Below are 20,657 nucleotides of genomic sequence, written 5' to 3' on the forward strand. Positions count from 1 at the left end.
ACATCCCCTTGCCCGGACCAATCGCCAAACCCTGAAAACTCTAAAAACCTCTCTCGGTACTTCAGTACTTAATTTCTGGAGGCTCGAATACCGGTGCAATAGTTGAATTGGCTTATACTTCATTCCTAAACTATGCCAATGCCTTTTCTAACAGTCGTAAGGAAAGGAAGGGAGTTAAGAGAGGAGATACATACATATAAGTGTGAACGCGGATAAAGGTGTAGTGGTGTTGTTGCACGCAGTTGAGAATGAAAAGTCGGCTACGAATGCTCGAGTATTGCCTCTGTACACTCCAGTATCGCCTTTAGATACTCCAATGTAGACACTGAAGATCGAGTATCTACTCTGGATGTTCGAGTATCGAATTCAAGATACTCTGGGAATAAGATGAATACAAGGGTACGAAATACCACTACTAGAGTGCACTAAGCACACACACCTCATCCCCCTCTAACCATCACAAGGAAATAATGGGTTGAAGGGGAATGAGAAGGCGATGAAATGGGACAGGAGTGAACTCGGAAGTGGAGTGGATGGGGTGAGTTGTCGGAGGCAGATGAGAATAGAAAAATCTGCCAAGAATACTCGAGTATCGACTACACACACTCGAGTATCCACTCTAGATACTCCAGTATAGACACTGAATGTAAAGCATCGAGTCTGTACTCTCCTGTATATACATAGAACATCGAGTATCCACTATGGATGTTCCAGCAACGAATCTGGATTCTCTTGGAAGCAGACGAATACTAGGGTAGTAAATACCATTACTAGAGTGCACTGAGCACACCCTCCTTATCCCCTCCACCTATCGCAACGAAAGAAAAGGTTGAGGGTAAGGCGATGAAATGGGACAGGTGTGAACCCGGATAAATAGAATGTAGCAGTGTTGTTGCAGGCAGTTCAGAATTAAAATAAAATATCGACTATGAATACTCTAGTATAGACTCTGTACACTATAGTACCTACTGTAGATACTCCAGAATAGAAACTGAATATCGAGTAGCGACTGTGGACGTTGGAGCATAATTATAGAATCTCTCGGAACCAGAGGGAGGAACAAGGGTAGGAAATACCACCACTAAGAACACACTTCTCACCCCCCTCTAACTAACGCAAAGGAAGAAAGGGTTGAGGGGAAGGTGATGAAATGGGAATGAACTCGGAAGTGGAGTGGATGGGGTGAGTTGTCAGAGGCAGATGAGAATAGAAAAATCGGCCATGAATCGGCCACTCGAGTATCGACTACACACACTCGAGTATCCATTCTAGATACTCTAGTATAGACACTGAATGTAGTACATCGAGTCTGTACTCTCTAGTATATATGCACATAGAATATCGAGAATCCACTATGGATGTTCCAGCAACGAATCTAGATTCTCTTGGAACCAGAGGAATACAAGGGTAGGAAATACCACCACTAAGCACACGCTTCTCACCCCCCTCAAACTATCGCAAGGGAAGAAAGGGTTGAGGGGAAGGCGATGAAATGGGACAGGAGTGAACGCGGAAACGGAGTGGCTGGGGTGTGTGTTGTCAGAGGCAGATGAGAATGGAGTGGTTGGCGGCGTGGGAGAGGCGCGACCAAGATATAGCGGCAGATGCATCCACTCGATAAGCGCGCCTTCCTTTTCTTTCCCTCCGTCATCCCCTTTCTCGTTAATTTGCCTGAGCGAGGAGAGGAGACCGGATGTGAACTAGAGATGCCTCGCCACCAAAAAGCTTCTTCCCACCGTCCTTCTCCACTCGCCGAAACCGTTCCTCCTCCTCCGCCCCTTAAAAGGCCTCCCACGCCTAACGAACGCCCCCGGCGACCCGCGGGATGCGGCCCGCCGCCAACATTGGCGGAAAATTTCAGTGTTATATCAAATTGTCGTCCGAAATGAGGTTCGGTTAGGGTTATGAGAAGGTTACAGTTTAAAAATTACCGGGGAGAAAAAGAATATAAAAGAATATTAGCTTTTCCCGGTGAATGACTTGAATGAATACTTCTCGGGTTTCCAACCGGGTTATTGTCTACATGATGCAGGCCGACATTTACTTGGGAGACTCCCAAAATCTTCAGGGATGATGATCACAAAAAAAGGCCCAATTAAAGATTTAAAAAATTAAAGACACAAGACCTTGTATAAACCTTGATATATGCGTGTTTATACCATATAGAGATGCATAATTAAATATACACGGTGTTCTATAACTTCATAAACTGAGAATGGATAAGGCTAGCGCGAGCGGAGAGTCGATCAAGGAACACAAACCCCTAAGGAATACATGATTTAATTTGATTTATTTTTTTAAACTCGCCCAGATGAGGCCACCATCTCTTCCTCTGGTCCAGGGCTCTCTTTAAAAGGTTATAAATACGGACATAAAGGAATACAGGCAATAGTAAAAAATAATATGATGGTAGATAAATTTATGAAAGATGAGGACTTGAGTCTACGCCGTTCCCCCAATATAAAAGGCTAAATCCGACCACCGAGAATATTCCTACCCTCTTAGGTGTATACACAACCCTTCACTCGTAGACTTAGCCAACCGTTTTCTGGAGCACCTGAGCTAAGGGTTTTTTTCCTAAGGGTTTTCATGAGGGGTTGCCGAAGATGCCATCAGCGTCCCAGCCAACCGTGATGTCCGCGCCTTGAGGCGACGGCAGAGGAAGTCGGGAGGTAGAATGCACCGATGCGAGCTCGTGGGATGAGGGGCGGAAGTGGTGGGTGGGGGTAATTGGCTGCCACGGCCCGCTGCTGGAAATGCTACCCACCACTTCAAGGGCGAGGGGCGGAGCGAGCCCTATGAGGGGATGCATCCGTGGAATAAACAATGCGATCATTCGCATAAAATTCAACATAAAAATATTGTCATTGGGTAACATATATTGTGTTGTATATCAAGTGTTCAGGCACCACTTTTTGGAACCACATATCACTAGTGCAAAATACGAGTAATACAGTTTGTAATGTTGCACAAAACTTTGTTATTCCGATTCTGAGTTTAAACTACTTTATAGTCATTATCAAGGTAGTTGGACTACAAGGTAGTAGTTATTATCAAGGAAGTAGGACTACAAGGTAGTAGAACTTTGTAATGTTCCACAAAACGTCAATATTCCGACCCAGGATTTCAACTACTACATAGCCCTACTAGCTTGATAATGAAAATCTCGTAGTTGAAACCCACGATGGGAATAATGAAGTTTTGTGGAACGTAACAAAGTGAGTTATTTCGCGCTATAGTTACTTTTATTGAGTGTTTTCTGTCCATTGGGACACTTTCCGACGCCATTTTATCATGCAGTTTTAGGGCCGTATTCTTAGTCGACCCCACATATCCGTCCCTACATGACAAAAGGCCCCTACATGCGTTTCTCAGTCGACCCTACATAATTGGTGGGGGTGATTCCGTCGTCAAGTTCTCTGAGATGACCTAGATGACGGCGCATCGCCAATTTTCCACTCTTCTGGTGGCGTAATGGGAACTAACTATGAAACGAAGAAAATACGTCCGATAATTTTCGGGCGTACTGTTAGGGCAACGGCTCCAGGTAAATAAACAATCGTTGTCGTCCGCCAGGTCGTGTCGGTACATTAATTATCGTTACAAATACTCTCATATCGAGCCAAAAGTAGAACCTTATCGTCTTTAAATTACTTCAAAAGCGGTATGTACAAGATAGTAACATGTACGGAGTATATATGATCATTGATGTGTGAACGGTTCGGGTACCCTACATCAAGTAGGGCCCGTTTAGTTCCAAAAACGGCCATATGTAGGGCGAGATCGGTTTATGTAGGGGCTGATGACGTATCCAGGGTCGGTTGACCCTACAGGGTCGACTAAGAATACGGCCCTTAGGCATTCTAATCTGAAGCGTGCATTGCACGCGCTCACTAAAAGCCTGGAAGGTTCTAATAGAAAACTCTCTTTTTCACTAGCACTAGAACGGTGACACTGGTCCCATTAATTTCATTCGCTTTGATCCCCTTGGTGCATATTGCACGGTCATTTACGCTGAAGAAGTGGACTACTTCACACCGTAGTAGCGACCTCTTTCCCTGTACATGCAGTCAAAGAGACCTATGACAGAAAGTAACAATTTTTTCATTGTTGGTTATGATAGAGTTTGAAAAATAAAGGGACCCGTAATTATCCGTTTTTCGCAGCGCAAGAATCGAGCTCTTTAACCCTTTCGCCGGTGAGTCGACGACGTCACAAACTCATCCCGAGCGTGTCTCCTCTTGGAAATAGTTTCTTTTCATTAAAAAGAATTATTATGTTCTAGTTCTAATACACAAATTTTCCACAAATATGAATTGCCGTATGAATCAGCAGAGTTTTCAATAAGATACGTTAACTTCAAGATAAATTTCTTGGGATGATCTTTATTAAAGAAAGTCGGTAAAGAACAAGTGGAGATATTTGGGATTTATCACAAAAATTACCATTATCTCCTCGGTAGAATTTATTTAACTCACTAAATGAAAATATAAACATTGAAAAGCCTTCACTTCTCTTGGAAGACACATGGTTGAAGCGCCAATACATCTTACTGGAAATTGTTGCTACAGTTCATAGCGAGAATAGCTCAATGAATTACAAGCGAAATGATGTATACATATCTATATACTATAAAACCCAATTGCAACCACTAACAGATTGATACAAATGTTTGGGGAGAAGGAGACGACATAAGACAAAAACTTATAGAATCGACCCCTCTAAAAGTCCTAAACCCCGGGAAAAATAGTCGAAACACTACATTTTCTATCTATTACAGTGCTACCAACTGTCTCTATGCCTCTACTTTTAGGGGGAATTTGGGGGTCAAATAATCTATGACAATGAGGTATCTGAACATCGCTAAGAAGCTTGTTAATGGCACCAAAGTCACTGTGGTAGCCACTAGCCCACACTTTGTAGCAGTCAGAAAGCCTGTACGCCAAGATATGTCTGGTATTCCTAGAATTTAATTTGAGTAGGTTAGATATCACCGAAAAAATGATCTCATAGGAAAAAACGACCGACCAAAATTGTAACAACTGGCAAAGTGACCATAATGCAATAGAACGCAACAGGTTTTTTCAGCGCGTGAGAGTAGCGTGGTCTCTACCCCGAGATAAAGAAATATTCACAGTATTATAAGATACAGGAAAAACTAAAAACAAAAAAAAAACAGTTTTTTTTCCGGAAGCGCTCCTAATTATCAACCACCATGAAAAAATCTTTTTCGTCAAACGGTGCTCGAAGAATGCAAATGGAAATCAAATGCGGTGGGGCACAATAAGGGAATGCCTCCACTCTGCTACTCAGCAAAAGGGAGATGGAACTGAATATCTTCCACGTAGCTGTAGAACATACAAGAATTCCATTCAGAGAAAATATGATGGACGAATGCCAGGTCAAGATGTCCATGGGCACTAAATCTCCAATTTTCTTCTGGCATACCCCGTTTATTGTCAGGCCTCACTCAAGTGATTCGTCTCCGCGACGCACATTAAATAGTATAAGAGAAACACACAATAAATGAATTTGTCCTTTACGGCACAATGTGCGCTACAAATGGCGCATATCATCCGCTACTTTTAAAGACAATGACGAAACCATCCACTAAGAAGTTTCCTATCAATCGCGAAGACTCACAGAATGAGTCCGGAGCGAATGTAGCCAACAGTTTATAGAGCCCCAGCTTCCCCATTCAAGCAATTTCAATGGATCCAGTGACTCAATTGCATTGCATAATTTTATAAAATTTCGTGTCTTTTATTCCATCAAAAAATTCATGTCGGCTTCCGTGGCGGTGAGTTCTCGCCTGTCAAACCGAAGGTCGCGGGTTCGAGTTCTGCCTGGGTAGTAAGGCAGCCCCATTCCAGGACATGGGCGTTTGTGATTGTTCATCGTTAATTTTTGAATATTCCCCGTCATAAAAGGCCACATTTACGTTGCTTACGGGGAAATTGGATTTTAAATAATTAGGATAAAATGTAACTGTGTCAACGTTCTAGTGTCATTACCAATAATCAACAAAGAATACGATACTGCAAAAGACAGATATTGCATTTAGTACTGTGTCTGCAAGTGGTGCGTGGAGGGGACGACCGACAGCTTACAACGTTTAAACCAACAGGGAAGAAAAAAGGAAGGAATTGTGGATAGAGTACCGAGACGTCAGTATTACGCGGTTCGTAATAAAAGGTGGCCAAGGGATCAACGGATTAACCCATTAATCCCCAGCGTTGTGTTAACGCAACATTATTGAATCATAATTCTCAGAACAAGTTTCTACTTCAGAATAATTTTTTCTTGGATTTACTGACTTTTTAAAAGTATTTATAGTTCTGATTTTGTCATTTCCACCAACATTTTCATTCATATAATTGTATTTTCATGACCGAAGGCGTTTGGCATAAAAATCGGTGCGCACATACGAGACACCCTGGGAAAAATGACATACCCCAGCATTTCCGTCAAAAGGCAGAATGGGGAATTTCCTTCAAAGGAATACTGATAACTTCCGACGAAGACATCGAGTGTGCAAATCAAGATAAAAAATAAAAGATGTAACCCAAGTTTTTATAATTACTGCTTTTGAATTTATTTACCGGAGTTTTCCCAGCGTTGCATATATGCAGCATTATGAAAATCATACAATACGATGAAAATATTTTTTTCCAAAAATTCATCTTAATTAGGCCAAAATAAATCGTAAAATGCGAAACAACCGAAGTTAAAAGCCCTGAATACAGTCTGGGGAATAATGGGTTAACGTTCCATACGACGTACAGAGTGCGATTCTTGAAGTGCCCCCCACGGAGTACTCAAGCATAAATTGCGCAATCTCTAAAAAAATCTGCGCGACCGCCAGGATTTTAACCAAACCCCCCGAGGGAAGCCAACACTCCAACCATGGCACCAATCCGAACCCCTTGTTTATAAGCTACCGATAACATCACCAGCCAATCTACCCACCTGCTCATATGCCCTCATGTCACGCTATATCATCTTTAGAAATCATACAGCGAGGCTCCTACGTAATCACAGCTGGAAAATTATTTCAATTTCTTCAAGTTCAATTAAACCCAATCGTCTTCTTGCCTTCATTAATGAATTTCATTCGAAAAATGAAAAAGTAGGAGCAATTTCCACAATTTTAAATTTATTAATACTACCGGTTTCGCTTTACAGCATCATCAGCTACCCGATGATGCTGTAATTGATGCCTGATGATGATTATAATTGATGCGGTAATTGATAGTACCTGATGATGCTGTAAAGCTAAACCGGTAGTATTAATAAATTTGAAATTGTGGAAATTGCTCCTGCTTTTTCATTTTTCATTATGTCACGTCCCCACTCCATCTCGCCTGAAACCTCAGATTAATTTCATTCGATATTACGCAATATGCATTAGTCTTATTGCACGATACGCTCAAATATTAGCAGGGCTTATTTTCCCCCAGTGTGTTATCCTGGAGATTAATCGCGCTCTCTATCGAGTAGGAAATATTGGAGCTGGTATAAAATCAGCTGAAATGGCGAATACACAACCCAAAACTAATTACCTAGCCTCTCGAATTTAAACTGCAATAAAGCATTCTGTTACGTAAAAAAAGTGAAATTTACAGTATTTCACTCGGGAGGAAAAATTTGGGCTTCAGCGCCATCCGTTTGACTGGATGCACTCAGTGAAATTTGATAAAAAAAAAAACGAATGCAAACATTAATCTAGAAAGCCATTATTTAAAGCAGCGTATTGATCGTTGGAAATAATTACCAAAAATAGCTGAGAATTTTATCCCCGTTACTTTTTTGCATGAACAATTAAACTTATATTTTTATCAATCTTCTAATTTTATCAATGATAGATGGCATCAAGATGAATACTTAAAATATAATATAATTAATATTTGCTCATCCTTCTCGTGGAGGAAATTCCATTCATGGAGGGCGAAAAGTTCGCACTCAAATGTTAGTCGATGACGGAAGATCTATTATAGAATGAACAACAGTAGCATAATGAAATGAACGTCCACAAAGTTGAGCCTGAGAAGACAATAATAACAGTATCATTTTTACCTCTTGTATGAGGAATGTTTAGAATGGCTAGTTAAAAAAAATACATTTTACTAGTCACAATGGTTCGTTACAAAATAATACTTTGTCGCAAACCCTTAGAAAGTAAGCTGAAATTGCACAGATCTCACACGCTTCCGCTAAAACTGAGAACTTCCCTTATCCAATCCCGGAAGACGACGTCAAGCCAATCAGAGAACTTTTAAACCCCACTTTTGGCTATCAATAGAGTAATGGCTGTTACAATTGAGGAAATGATGCGAAATTGAACGGCTAATATTGGGAAAGGGACGACGAAAATTGACGAGTGCTCCAGAAAATGATACCTCTAGACTCTGAAAACGTATCATTGGAACTTTTTCCCAGAGAAACCGAAAATTAAGAGCCTCAATTAAGCTTAATGTATATCTTCAACAGTTTGCGAGATAAATATGTGGAGATTCGCATTAATGACTAAATAAGTAGATTGAAACTCATAAATTCCCCACAACTTTTTAATTGGTACATATATCCCGAACGGTCTCAACCTTCAAGAGTCATTCCCAAAGGAAATAAATTAGCCGTATAACCTTTGCAAAGGGAAATACCCTTTCCAGTGTAAGGTGAGGGCTGAAAACGGTCGGGATGTATGTACAAGTTATGTGGCATTTAAGTTACAATCTATAGAAACGCAGGATTAATCCACCTTTCTAAAAGTAATCCACCTCTAATTCCATTTGATTCCTAGTGCAGGCGGGAAACCAGCAGTGACATTTGATTATAGGTCGATATGATATGATCACGTTGACCGTATAGCGCCGGAATACGGATTTAGTCGAATGAAACACTAGACTACTGGGCACCTTTTGTCCAAGGAAATATCCAGCTCACGGTGCCTTTTCACCCTCTCCAGGCCAGCATCAAATAGATTATTCCCCACAGTAAGGACCCTTAATGGTCAAAATGGCCACAGTTGCCCATCACCTCGAAATATGATCAACAGACTGAATTTTCACTCCGACCAGAAATGTACCTGGAGGTATCGCGTGGAGTGGAACGCAAAAATTAGCACGCATCTGGGATTTCGAAAGCCTCCATTTCGCAAATCCAATTCTGCCCATACATTAGGCCTCCTCGTAATGCAGCACGTCGATTCTCTCGGATCGGGGGAAAGGGATGAGGCGAATGGGCTCCTGCCTTGCAGCCCGCTCGCCGATTGTCTGAAAGGAGAGACCCACCCAACTAATTCGCCCTAATAGACAAACCGCATTCGCCATATGGGTATCGTTGCGGCCGGGGAAGAGAAACTCCGCCGTGGTGGATACGAGCAAACGCGAAACCTAACTACGTTACGACGCAAAATATCACCGATTGCGATCGATCCATGATTATCAATTCGCTCGAGGGTACGTGATGTATTTGGTAATGCGATCCACCCACTAAAATAATTACCACCGAAATTCGAAGCATTGCTCATGGATTTAACAAGCTTCGATCGGAATTTTCTATATTTGAAGAAAATTCATAAGTATCTGAATGGCACACGAGCTACAAAGTGAATATCACTAATCAAATGAATTCACACAGCGCTTCATTCAGCAGGCGAAGAAGACCTTTGATAGGGGTATTCTCAGGGTTTATTCAGCATATAGACCCGGGACTTCACCACTAGAAGCCAAAGCAAGAACCCTATAAGGTTTTTGAACTAAACACTCGATCAAACCACCATTTAAAAATTTTCGGCATCTTGCCAACTTCTTCAGAATAAGGGGTTCAAAATAATCATTATCACAATTCATTATTGAAACTAACTGTTATTACTATAATAGGCTGTCATCATTTACTATGAATTTTGATTTACAATTCACGACACGGTGAATGGGTACCAACTGTTCTTCATCATAATTATCCTCAAAACTGTTTGCTTGCCCTTCTCTTCCACTTAAAGCAAGGGTAACAGCCCACTACTCGACCATATTCGCACTATGGCTGGTGCAGTGCCTGTAACTCGCAGTAAATAGCGATGAAACCCGACCCCCTCGGCTGAGTGGATACAAATACGCTCCCGACGGGAAGACGACAGGCGAAAGGGCTCAATCCGGAGATTAGGCAGGATCCCACGACAAAGAGCGAATACGCCGGGATCATCCAAGCCTACCAGTTCCTCTCACAGATTTTATGCTCAAGGGAATGACTTTAAAGCTACGGAATATGTAAACAGCCATGGTACCGTTAAGCTAGTTAAGGACTATAGGGGAGACCTCGTTGCTTTTTTGGCTTTTGACGGGCGGGAAGTAATTGGGGGGACGCTTCACTATGCGAGGGATTGTGGGTAGGGAGGGTAATAGGTGGGTGCCCCGTGAGGCCCCGGTCGAGTCAGGGGGCAACGGCTTTTCGATTGCAGGCAATGCATAAGCTCGAACGTAGCGGCGCGCCTCTTTACGAGGGCGGTTCCACCTTTTGCTTTCCTCTCCGCTTCTTTCTCACGCGCAGGAAGACGAGGTTTTCTGTCTCGTGGGTAACGGGTTCAATTCCTGGGTGAAGCCTTTGGAGAGGCAAAATAAAAATAGTCGCGTTGTGAGGTGAGGGAAAGGAGCTGTCCCCTCTGCCCCGAATGTGTTATATTCACACGCCTGTAATGTAGTCTGGGGTTACCTCTATCCTCACCCATCCATTGTAACTTTCGGGTTGACTCATTGAATGAGTGGTAATCAATAAATCACCGAATAAATGGTTATTGTTACAATAAAGCGGGGATAATTCCTCGCCTACAATAACGATTTTTGCCAGTTCGAGGCCCGTCTGGATAAGTATTCCCTGTCCACGGCATGGATATGTGTGTTCATCTATTATTAATTGTTAAAACTCCCGATGTAAAGGCCTCATTGTGCTGTTTTCGGGGGGATATAAATAAAAATAAATATAATAAGAAAGAAATTATTCATTAACGGAACACAGCAATTATAATTCCAATATATATCTAATTTTTATCGATAGTGTGTAAGTGTCGAGAATCGCTATAACGCACAGTCAGTTAGAGAGTGCAATATTTATTTCAATAGCTGTAATACAGACACTATATTATTGAATGGATATGACGTATGAGAATTTTCAACACAGAAAGTATAAAAATAGTTTATACAATTAGTTTTAGTCTGCATTACAATTTTTATAACAAACGGCTCTGAGAAGTTTTCGCGGTTTACAGAAATTCGGTGACCTCGCAATCAAAGGTTCAGCATGCGCTCGAGCTCGTATATTATTTTAGAATATTGACAGGGTTCCCACTCTAACTAAATTATAAAATTCACGGTTTTTTTCAGGCTTTCACGGTATAAATGTCGTCAAATTCACGGTCTATTGACGAGCCATTTTAGACAGAAATATCGATCATGTAACAATCATCGGCCGCACATTAACTAAAAATTTAAAAAACGCGATGGACGCCGCGAATGCAAACGCAGCAATGAAAGTGCTATCTCTATAGACGTCACATATCGTTAGCCAAATGCAGGGCTTGTTAGTGAGTGGGAAAATGGAAGGATTATGGTGGCAGGGAAGTGAAGAAGTGTCTGATTTTTCGCCAGGGTTAAAGAAAACTTTACCGGATACCAGTCCTCCAATCACAGGCTTAAGGTCAATGTGCCGCCATGGCACACGGACCAATAACTGCTCTTCGAATACACGTGTGTATATAAATTCGTGGACAGTGTTTGGTGGTCGTGACTCGGCCTTGAAACATGATCCAAATAGCAATTTTTCTTTTCATCTGTCAATCGTAGTTCTAAAACCAATTTGGAGAGATTTTTAAGGTTTTATGATGAAATTCACGGCCTTTTCCAGTTTTTTTTTCACGTTAGACTAGTTTCACGGCTTATTCACGGTTTTAAGGTTTTCACGGTTGATTGGGAACCCTGATTAAGAACGGCCCAATCTTTTGAAATTTGTGAAGCTCTGTATCCGTGAATATTATATTGATTGGTAATGAGTGAGAACTAAGAGAAATAGAATAAATAATTGCGGTCGCATGTCTGTTGAGAATGTTCATGAAAGTTTTCATCTTTCTAGCAAGATAAAATCACTTCCTTACTTTTGGTTGTCATTTATGAGTACCAGCACATAGTGAGTTGGTTTGAAAGACAATGGACAAAAAATGCGTGGTGAAACTTCCAGAAATGGTAGTGAAACAGTGAAACACTTCATGCTAAATTATATAATTAAACAGTACGAGGGTAAAAAAAACATTAAACACTACAATTACAAAGTACTTTGCACATCTTATGAAAACAAAATACTGTTTTGACCCCACAAAGGTTCCAAAGTAGAAAAACGTACTAAAAAACTAAACTAAGTGCCATACCTAAGATAAAATAATGCATACTGTATCTCGATATGTTGTGCAAATAATATTTTACTTTAACGAAATCTTTTTTTAAATGTCGAGGCAAAAACTGTTCAAAAGGGACGAATACTTCATTTATAAAAAGTTATTTCAAAATACCGACGATTTTATAATAACATTAAACGCATTTCAACGCGAGAATCTACAATTTTTTCCAACACATACCTTCTTTAAATGGCCAATCGTTTGGAAAATGTTTACACTATTGAATGGAATAAATTGTGTGACATAAAAAGCCATATCGATAAATAACATCGGAAATGTATATAATGCTCGTCCTCTGATTCTCACCGCTAATTTTCCTTTCGAACAAGAACGCAGAGCTCAGTTTTGCCGAAGACAATAAAACACAGCTATAATTTTCCACTGACTACTTTTTTGCCATAAATAATGAAAACGTCGGCCTCTAAGAACTTATACTACATAGGACGTGATATTCACGGGAGAAAAAGAATTTCAACAAGGAGATTACATGAAATTACTTACGCTTACACTTTACGCACCCAGGCAGAAGGTAGCTTATAAAAATGTATGCAAAATTATTTCATTCACAGGCCAATCATTGCAAAGCCGTTGATGATTAAATTGCTGCGTGGAGTCCCAGTGCGATATCTTCCATTCATTCTCACTTTAAGGACACACAAATCCCTGGGTTTCCTAGCAAACGATAGTAAAAAATTTAACCGATGACAAGGAGGACATAATAAAATCGCGATTGGAATAGTTGCTGAATATTATTATAAGTACCATCGATAATAAATATGCTTAGTCAGTTGGCATATCATTACAATTTCAGACACCTTGAGAGCATCAAAAACATACCCTCCCCATGGGCAGAAAAAATATAAAAAAAGTGTGAGCCGAAATAAGGCAGAAGGCCGTAGCGAAGAATATATAATGGGAAACTTGGTGTAATGATATACGAGAAGGTAATGTTTCCCTCATAGGTAAACATAGGTGGGCGTAACCTCATCACTAAGGGCTGGTCACGATCTACTCCCACGGTAAACAAACATTGCTTCGCCCCACCTCCATTGATTTCACCACGGATTACGTAGACGCATTTTCAGTCATAAACCTAAATCCGAGACTACGCAAGCATAGCGTATCGTGAGATGGATATCGCTCCCTAAGATCGCCCGCTAAGCATCATGCATCTAGGAATCATGGCCAAAACAATATATATACGAAGCTAAGACCATTAGCAGCCTCGCAATCTCTGGAAGATCACCTGGAATATGGCACGAAGCACGTATCTCTCTCGATAAGAGCTCACTGTAACCAGACTCCAGCAAACGAAGCAACGGTTAGAAAAAAAATATCCTCTTCCTCAGTTGGCTAAGGCGACGCAATTACCTCATTGCCATGTGGTCGCAATAACACTCAACAGCTGCAAACGTGACGATGCGGCCATTACTAGAGCCTTTTCCTTCCTTCCATGTGAATGTTTAGCGTAAACATCTATTTTTGCTGAGCGCCCTTGTCGTCAAAGCCACTTTGCATCGAAAAGGCAGCCCAACAGTTGCCTTTGCAATGGGATGGGACCCTTAGGGATAGAACTTTACTTATGCGAAAAATATTTGAGACTAAAGCGCCCGAAATCTACGCATTTATTAACATATTTAATAGGGTTTTAATAAAGAATTAAACCACAAAAATTCACCATTATTGGGTGCAATATCAAAATTAATATCTTGTGAATCCTCCAGTTTTACTTGATTTTCATATTTCTTACTTTTAAGCAATGGAAAAATAATAAATAAACATTTAAAGCACATGAAAAATAATTACAACAGAAGTCTGGACAAGATTTTAGTTTTAATATGATTACCTTTCTCTCTAATCTTGTTTAATGTAGGCTTAATTCATTTTAATTCTTAATAAAATCATCTAACGAAATATAAATACCAGGTATGTAAAACATTTTTTAATTCCATAGAAATTGGCCAGATTTCTTCATTTTCTTCATTATTTATCCAAATGAATCATGATGTCGCGCTTTTTACCAAACACATTCTATAACAGAGAGCACATTCACAATATGTCACTGCTCTTCAAGATTTCTCTATTGCCTCACCTTATAGTCTAGAGACCCTAGAATTTAACTCTACACCCTTCATCCTCCAAAAACCTTCCCTTGCAGGAGTATGCAATCATTGTTTTTTACTAAGTTGCGTCCTTCATGAAGAGTTTGATAGAAAGGAAACAACATGATTGAAAAAGACGGCTTCATAAATATATCATAAATACTAATTTTTACGTAAATTTTTTCCAGCTAGAATTCTTATGAAAGAAAGTCACTGAACTACGAAGCCCAAGTAACTTGACGGCCAGTCCAAACGTCCGACAGAGCCGGAAAACCTGCTTCGGTATATTTTTCCCATGCCAATTTTCTAACAATTCCTTACCCGTTATCCCGGCGGACGTGAGCAGCTTCTTTTGGGCAAAATGCTGATGCACAATAGCAGTTCAGCATGAAGAGTGCCGACCAGGAAGTTTATTAGAATTTCGTGGCCATGCATTGCTGATGCATGGAACGAGAGTGCCTTTGGTCGGGTTAAACGCAATAGGGTAGTTTCCTTCCTCAAAGAAAACGAAAGGCATTGATTGCTATTCGTTACCAACCATTAGGGTTTTAATAATATACAAATTATTTGGTTTTAGAAATCCCAGTTTAAAGGAATGGCAATGGTCAATTTTAACCTCATATGAAAAAGGCCAGATTGGCGCCCATGCGATTCCACTCCACGTGACGCCACAAGGACCTAGTTTTTATACGAGTAGATAGGAGTTTTACATCGTCTGAGATTACCAATGCATGCATGAGGCACAGACTTCAGGGAAACATGTCTTAATAATCACACATTAAAACAGCCTAAGGTCGGAAAGTTCCCTTCGTTTGGTAAGGTATTAATAAACCTTTTTTAAGCCAAGCGCTACCTGCTAGTAGGGTACTCTGCTACCTGCTAGCAGCCTGCGTCGTATCAGCGCTCAAGCCTCACCTCAAGGTCACCTCACAGGGCGGCAGCGGGAACCAGAAATACGTCACACGGGCTTTCCCCATCATTCCCACTTAGCCGTCGCGTTTTCGCGCGCTTGAAAATTTTCACTTTTCGTTTAATCGCGAAAAATAGATATCGTCATTCGAAAATCTAAGAGCGTGAAATGCGTACTCCAGGAGTAATAACCTTTCGATTTTGGCAATAAAGAAATAATAGGAAACCACCCTATTCTTCACCGCGATCTGAGGAACTCCGCGGTGGAAAAGGTGAGTATTTAAATCACTCAACCCGTGCATCTGAATGGGGGCCATCGTTTTCTGCTCTGCCAAGATCGCGAGCGGACAACAATGAAGGACACCTAGACAATCGTGATGTAAAAGAAGGGAAGAGTTAAGTGCGGATTTGGAAGTATAATCACCCGGACGACTTCTGAGCAATGCAAAAGAGACGCGGGCGCGAGGAGAACAGATGTCAAGTCGAGGCCATCTCCACGCGATACACCAACCCACGCTCCTCAATCCCGAGACCAAAATACACGCCACAAGCCTAGATATATTATACATGCCCACGGTCATGGGCGGACTTGGGGGGACACGTACCCTCCAGACGCTTAAAAATGCACAAGATTTTTAATAAGGTTATCTTTAAGTTCATTTTTTTGTGTGTTACCGAACCTCTATCGTTTAATTTTATTTTAATAACTTTCATATTAAAATCAAGAGAAAATTTCGCACAGAAATTGTTGCATGTTGTTTTTAATCCCAAAGATGAGAAGACCGTTTGCCTGTCAGACCCTTGTTCTCCCCCAAGAAAAAAAAATACTAGATACGCCCTTGCTCACACTACCACAACTCTTTAGTACCCGAAGTTGAAGGAGCTGCTACAGTAAAAGGCTTTACGAAATGGAATGTAAATTCCTTCGTAATAACCACTACTACAACTTAAATTCCGTATTTCTATCTCCCACAGATCACTTTTTTACAGACTTCCTACATTGTTCAACACCATTTCGTCTACTATCCTTCCCTAGTTCTTTCATCTCCCTTCGGATAATTCAAAAACCCATTCTCTCCAAGATCTATTTACTAAATTCCTTTTTTTAACTTATTTATACTTTAAATTTGCTAAAGCAGCAGCTTATAAGTTTTATATTTAATGTAAAGGCCATTTGGAATATTTTTGAATAAGTAAATTGTAATTTGAAGGTTTCATTGAAAGGGAATATATAGGACTGCACAAAACTAGATGATCCAAGTATTTCAATTCAAAGATAGGATTGAATACGAGGGGATAGAGAAAAGTTTTTTCGCTACGGAAAGAAAAGCCACGGAACACATTCATGCATTTTAGTTCAGACCGAGATCTTAAAAAAATGTCACCATCCGAATAAGGCTTTAAAATCACCGATTAGTTCGCTGTATGCTGAAACAAAGGCTAAAAAAAATCAAGTTTAGAGTGCACCAGAAGACGAATTTTCCTTCGCACTAACCCTAAAGTTCAGGTTACTTTAAATACTATGGGGAATGAATACCAATAGTTTTAAAAGTTATTTTAGTTGATAATTAATTATAACCAACGCACTCACTTAAAGTATTCGTTTATATATCGTGCATCAGCATTGTGCCCTACATTGCTTTAAAAACTTTAACCTGCATAATTTGCATAGAATTATATGATCTTTGCGTGTTTGTCGAAAATGTAATGCAAAATATTTCCTATTTCCAAACCCTTACGGCAGGTGGTGAGGTGGAACGGTGAACTCGTTATTTCGTCAAGTATACCTTGTTGTTGTCATTTGATATTTTATTCCACAATTATATTTCACTCAAAGGGCAACAGCTAAGATAAATGCTCAATAAATGTTTCCCTATACATTTAGAATTTGAAATTTTGACCTACGGCTCAGCAGACGAGACTCCCCGCCACTTTCTAGGCCGGCTAGTGGGGATCAAAATTCCTTGACATTCAGTGCCGCAGCGCGATTCGGGACGAGTTCAGATTCCGACAGGACCGCGGCGGAGGAATTGAACGCTTGCGGTGTCCCCCCCGAATTCTACCTGCTTGCCCCAAACCGCCGTGCCAGGTTGCGGCCGGTAGTTTCGGTGGCACCGCCACTTTGGTGAGGGGCAGGTGGTGCGTGTGTGAATGGTCGGCTGGCCGATCACGCGTGCCCGGGCGGCACTCTTTCGGGTTGGCCGACGCTGAACTGAAACCGGATACCCACACTCCCCCCCGGCCCTCCCCACACCACCGCCGTCCGCCCAGCCGCCGTTTCCGCAAAATACCAAGGGACCGAATCGAGGAAGAAGAATGCAACTATGGTGCAAACACGAAACAATTGACGAGGGCGGAAGGGGATCGATCTAATTACTCATTGCAGCCACGACCATTTAATTTGAAAATGTAGGGATCCTCAACTAAATCATCATTTCATTCCTAATTTTCATCCATTCATCAATTGAAGCTTTAAAGGTAATTTAGGCTTCAAAGTACCGGGAGTACTCTGTACAACACAAGCAAAGGAAAATACTTCCCTTGGTGTACTCTAAACTTCATTTTGTATTTTCCATCCTTGGTTTCAGCTTACAGCGAACTTATCGGTTATTTTCACCTTTACGCTAACACGGCTATATTTGTTTTCACATTAGACAATGACAAAGCTGACATATGCATATAAACTAATAATTTGAATTAGCACATGAAATTTAGTCAATTATCAACTAAACTAACTACTGAAAATACTGGTATTCACACCCCAAATAGATCATGCCAATTTGATCACTAATACTGCATGACAAGCTACTTCACAATTTTCTCCATTGAGGGCTGTGATAAAATAAGTATCCATTCTCTGTAAAACGGAGAGGTAACTATTTTAAATTATATTTAACTTTCTGAAGGCAATATTTCCCAAAAGAGGAACATCATTTAGGCTAATTGCAGCGTTGGGGTCTACGTTTAAGACGACCATTCCCCGAACGACGATTACATCTAAATTTATCCTTGAAATAAAAACAGAAGTCCGATTCCTCAAGCTCGAATATTCTTGTCCACCTTGGAGATCGTTTACAGGGAAGAGAAGTAATGAACGTGCATAAAGTTTTTAAAACAATCATTCCGCAACCTAACCCAATTTTCTTCAATGTGAATGGTCACCCAGTTGATATTAATGCAGGCAACAGAGAGTCCTCCGTTTCCATTTTTTCTCAATGGGCTTTTTCCGGCGGATATCTCCTGCCCTGCGATCGATTCTGAACATCACTACACCAAACGCGAGATGTAGTGGCTAGAATGTTGGCCTCTCCACCAGAAGGCCCCAGTTCAAAGCCCGGCGGCGGTAGAGAATTTTCACAAACTGCCCGATCCCTGCTTGGGTGCTTCTTGGGGGGCACTACTAGTGTAGCTCTCCGTCCGTCGGATGGGACGTTAAGCCGTGGTCCCCTTGGCGCCTTTCGTTAAGAGCAGGCTAACTCCGACGCCGGGTTTCTCTCCGCTCTTCCTTCTCTACCCACCCCTATGGCGTAAACGACCCTTGGCTGTCAGTGATTCCTCCATATACCTTACCATACCAAACACGAGTTCAAATTCCGCCATAACATCGAGGTAAATGCGTTACAAGGGACAGTAAACCCATATTGAGTACATTTATCGAAGAATGTAATTGTAGTCAACTTCTGCCATCATATAGTCAACTTATGTTACCATATATGATAAGAAAAAACAAGCATAAAGGCATTAATGCATATTGCACCGAGCCGACCTCGGTGGCGGCGGAGTAAAGTCCTCGACTGCCAAACCGAATGTTGCAGGTTCGAGTCCCGCCAGGGTAAATTACCCTTACTCAGGGCATGGGCGTGCGTGAATGTCCTTCATTGTTAATTGTTGACTCCCCATCGCAAAGGCCGTAAATGTGCTGTTTATGGGGTAATGAATATATAAATAAATAAATAAAATAAATATTATTCCAAAAATCTTATTTCAATTCATCAAGTTTTAATTTGGGCTGAAATAGGCTCTCAACAAACTCGAACTTCGGCGAGGTGAGACCACCCATTCGCATCTTGATAGGCAAGACAATTAGACAATTCCTAAGTGAGAGCAATCAAGATGCACCAAAGAAGAGTCACATTTCTACTTTAAACATTTCGTTCGGGCCACTGCGTCTCACATCCACCCAGCGGAAAACGATAGCGCTCGACGGGCCGATGATGCCCCAAGTAAACAAGCGAACGTCGACTCGTCCGCTCCCACGGATGGCGATGCGACCAACCACAAGGTCGTGGGATATTATCCCGTCTCGCGTATGCGGTCTCGTGGGGAGCTTTGTTGCGAAAATATTTTTTTATGCTTTACAGTCCAGACGAAGTGTGAACATGAAGCGTGGGAGTTGTAACGACGTCGAAATATTGGCCCCTGCCCAGAGGTGGGACACGGTGACATCTTCATCAAACTAAGGTCACCCGAGTCCCCTAGTCCTTCACCAAATCATACAGATAGGCCCACTCAGTTCAACTAACAGACGCTGGATCTATTACTAATAAGGGGCTTGATGGAAGCTAGATAAGCTCATTACAACAAGCTGTATATCCCAATCAGCGTAGAGTATAATACCTGCTGTAACGCCAAGGTTGCCTCCGAGGTATACCTGAGACGTATTCCGCCGACAAAAGAGACGGAAAAAGATATTGCTAGTTGTAAGCAAGTCAATAGATTTACCTATGATGGAAATTAATAATTTATACCTAAAGACCCTTCATTTTTTCCATATCGGCTATCTTAACTTCCATAAAATCTAAAGTAGAAACGAACATACTTCGTGAGCGTGGAAATGTACATTTATCGAACAGCCCAAGTGTTGGCATGGTCCTTGTGAAATATAAGCCTTTATAAAATGAGTATCACCAACAAATACGTAAGTGTTCTCCGGTACAATAAAAAATAAACATGACATAACTGATACCTGAATATATGATTTATACATTGAGATCCTCTGGATACATGGAGAAAGCCTGTCAATCTAAAACAATTACCACACTTTCGTTCATTATGATATACGAGGTTTTGCGTTATATCATTAAAAAAAAACAACTAAGACTCTACGCATATTTTAGCAGCAGCAAAACTTCTACCTCTATCTTTGTTCTGATATAATCATATGCATACTATCAAACGCAAGAGTTAGGCCTATCGATTTGTCACTC

The 20,657-nt window shown here is 41.0% G+C and overlaps 1 protein-coding gene across 3 annotated transcripts in view; it reads right to left on the minus strand.

The window, feature by feature from the left end:
• LOC124170940 (rap1 GTPase-activating protein 1-like) overlaps nt 1-20,657 on the minus strand; it is a 556,415-nt gene that overhangs the window by 107,761 nt on the left and 427,997 nt on the right. The gene's annotated exons all lie outside the window — the stretch shown is intronic.

This window comes from Ischnura elegans, chromosome X (genome assembly GCF_921293095.1).
Source record: "Ischnura elegans chromosome X, ioIscEleg1.1, whole genome shotgun sequence".
Lineage (NCBI taxonomy): Eukaryota > Metazoa > Arthropoda > Insecta > Odonata > Coenagrionidae > Ischnura > Ischnura elegans.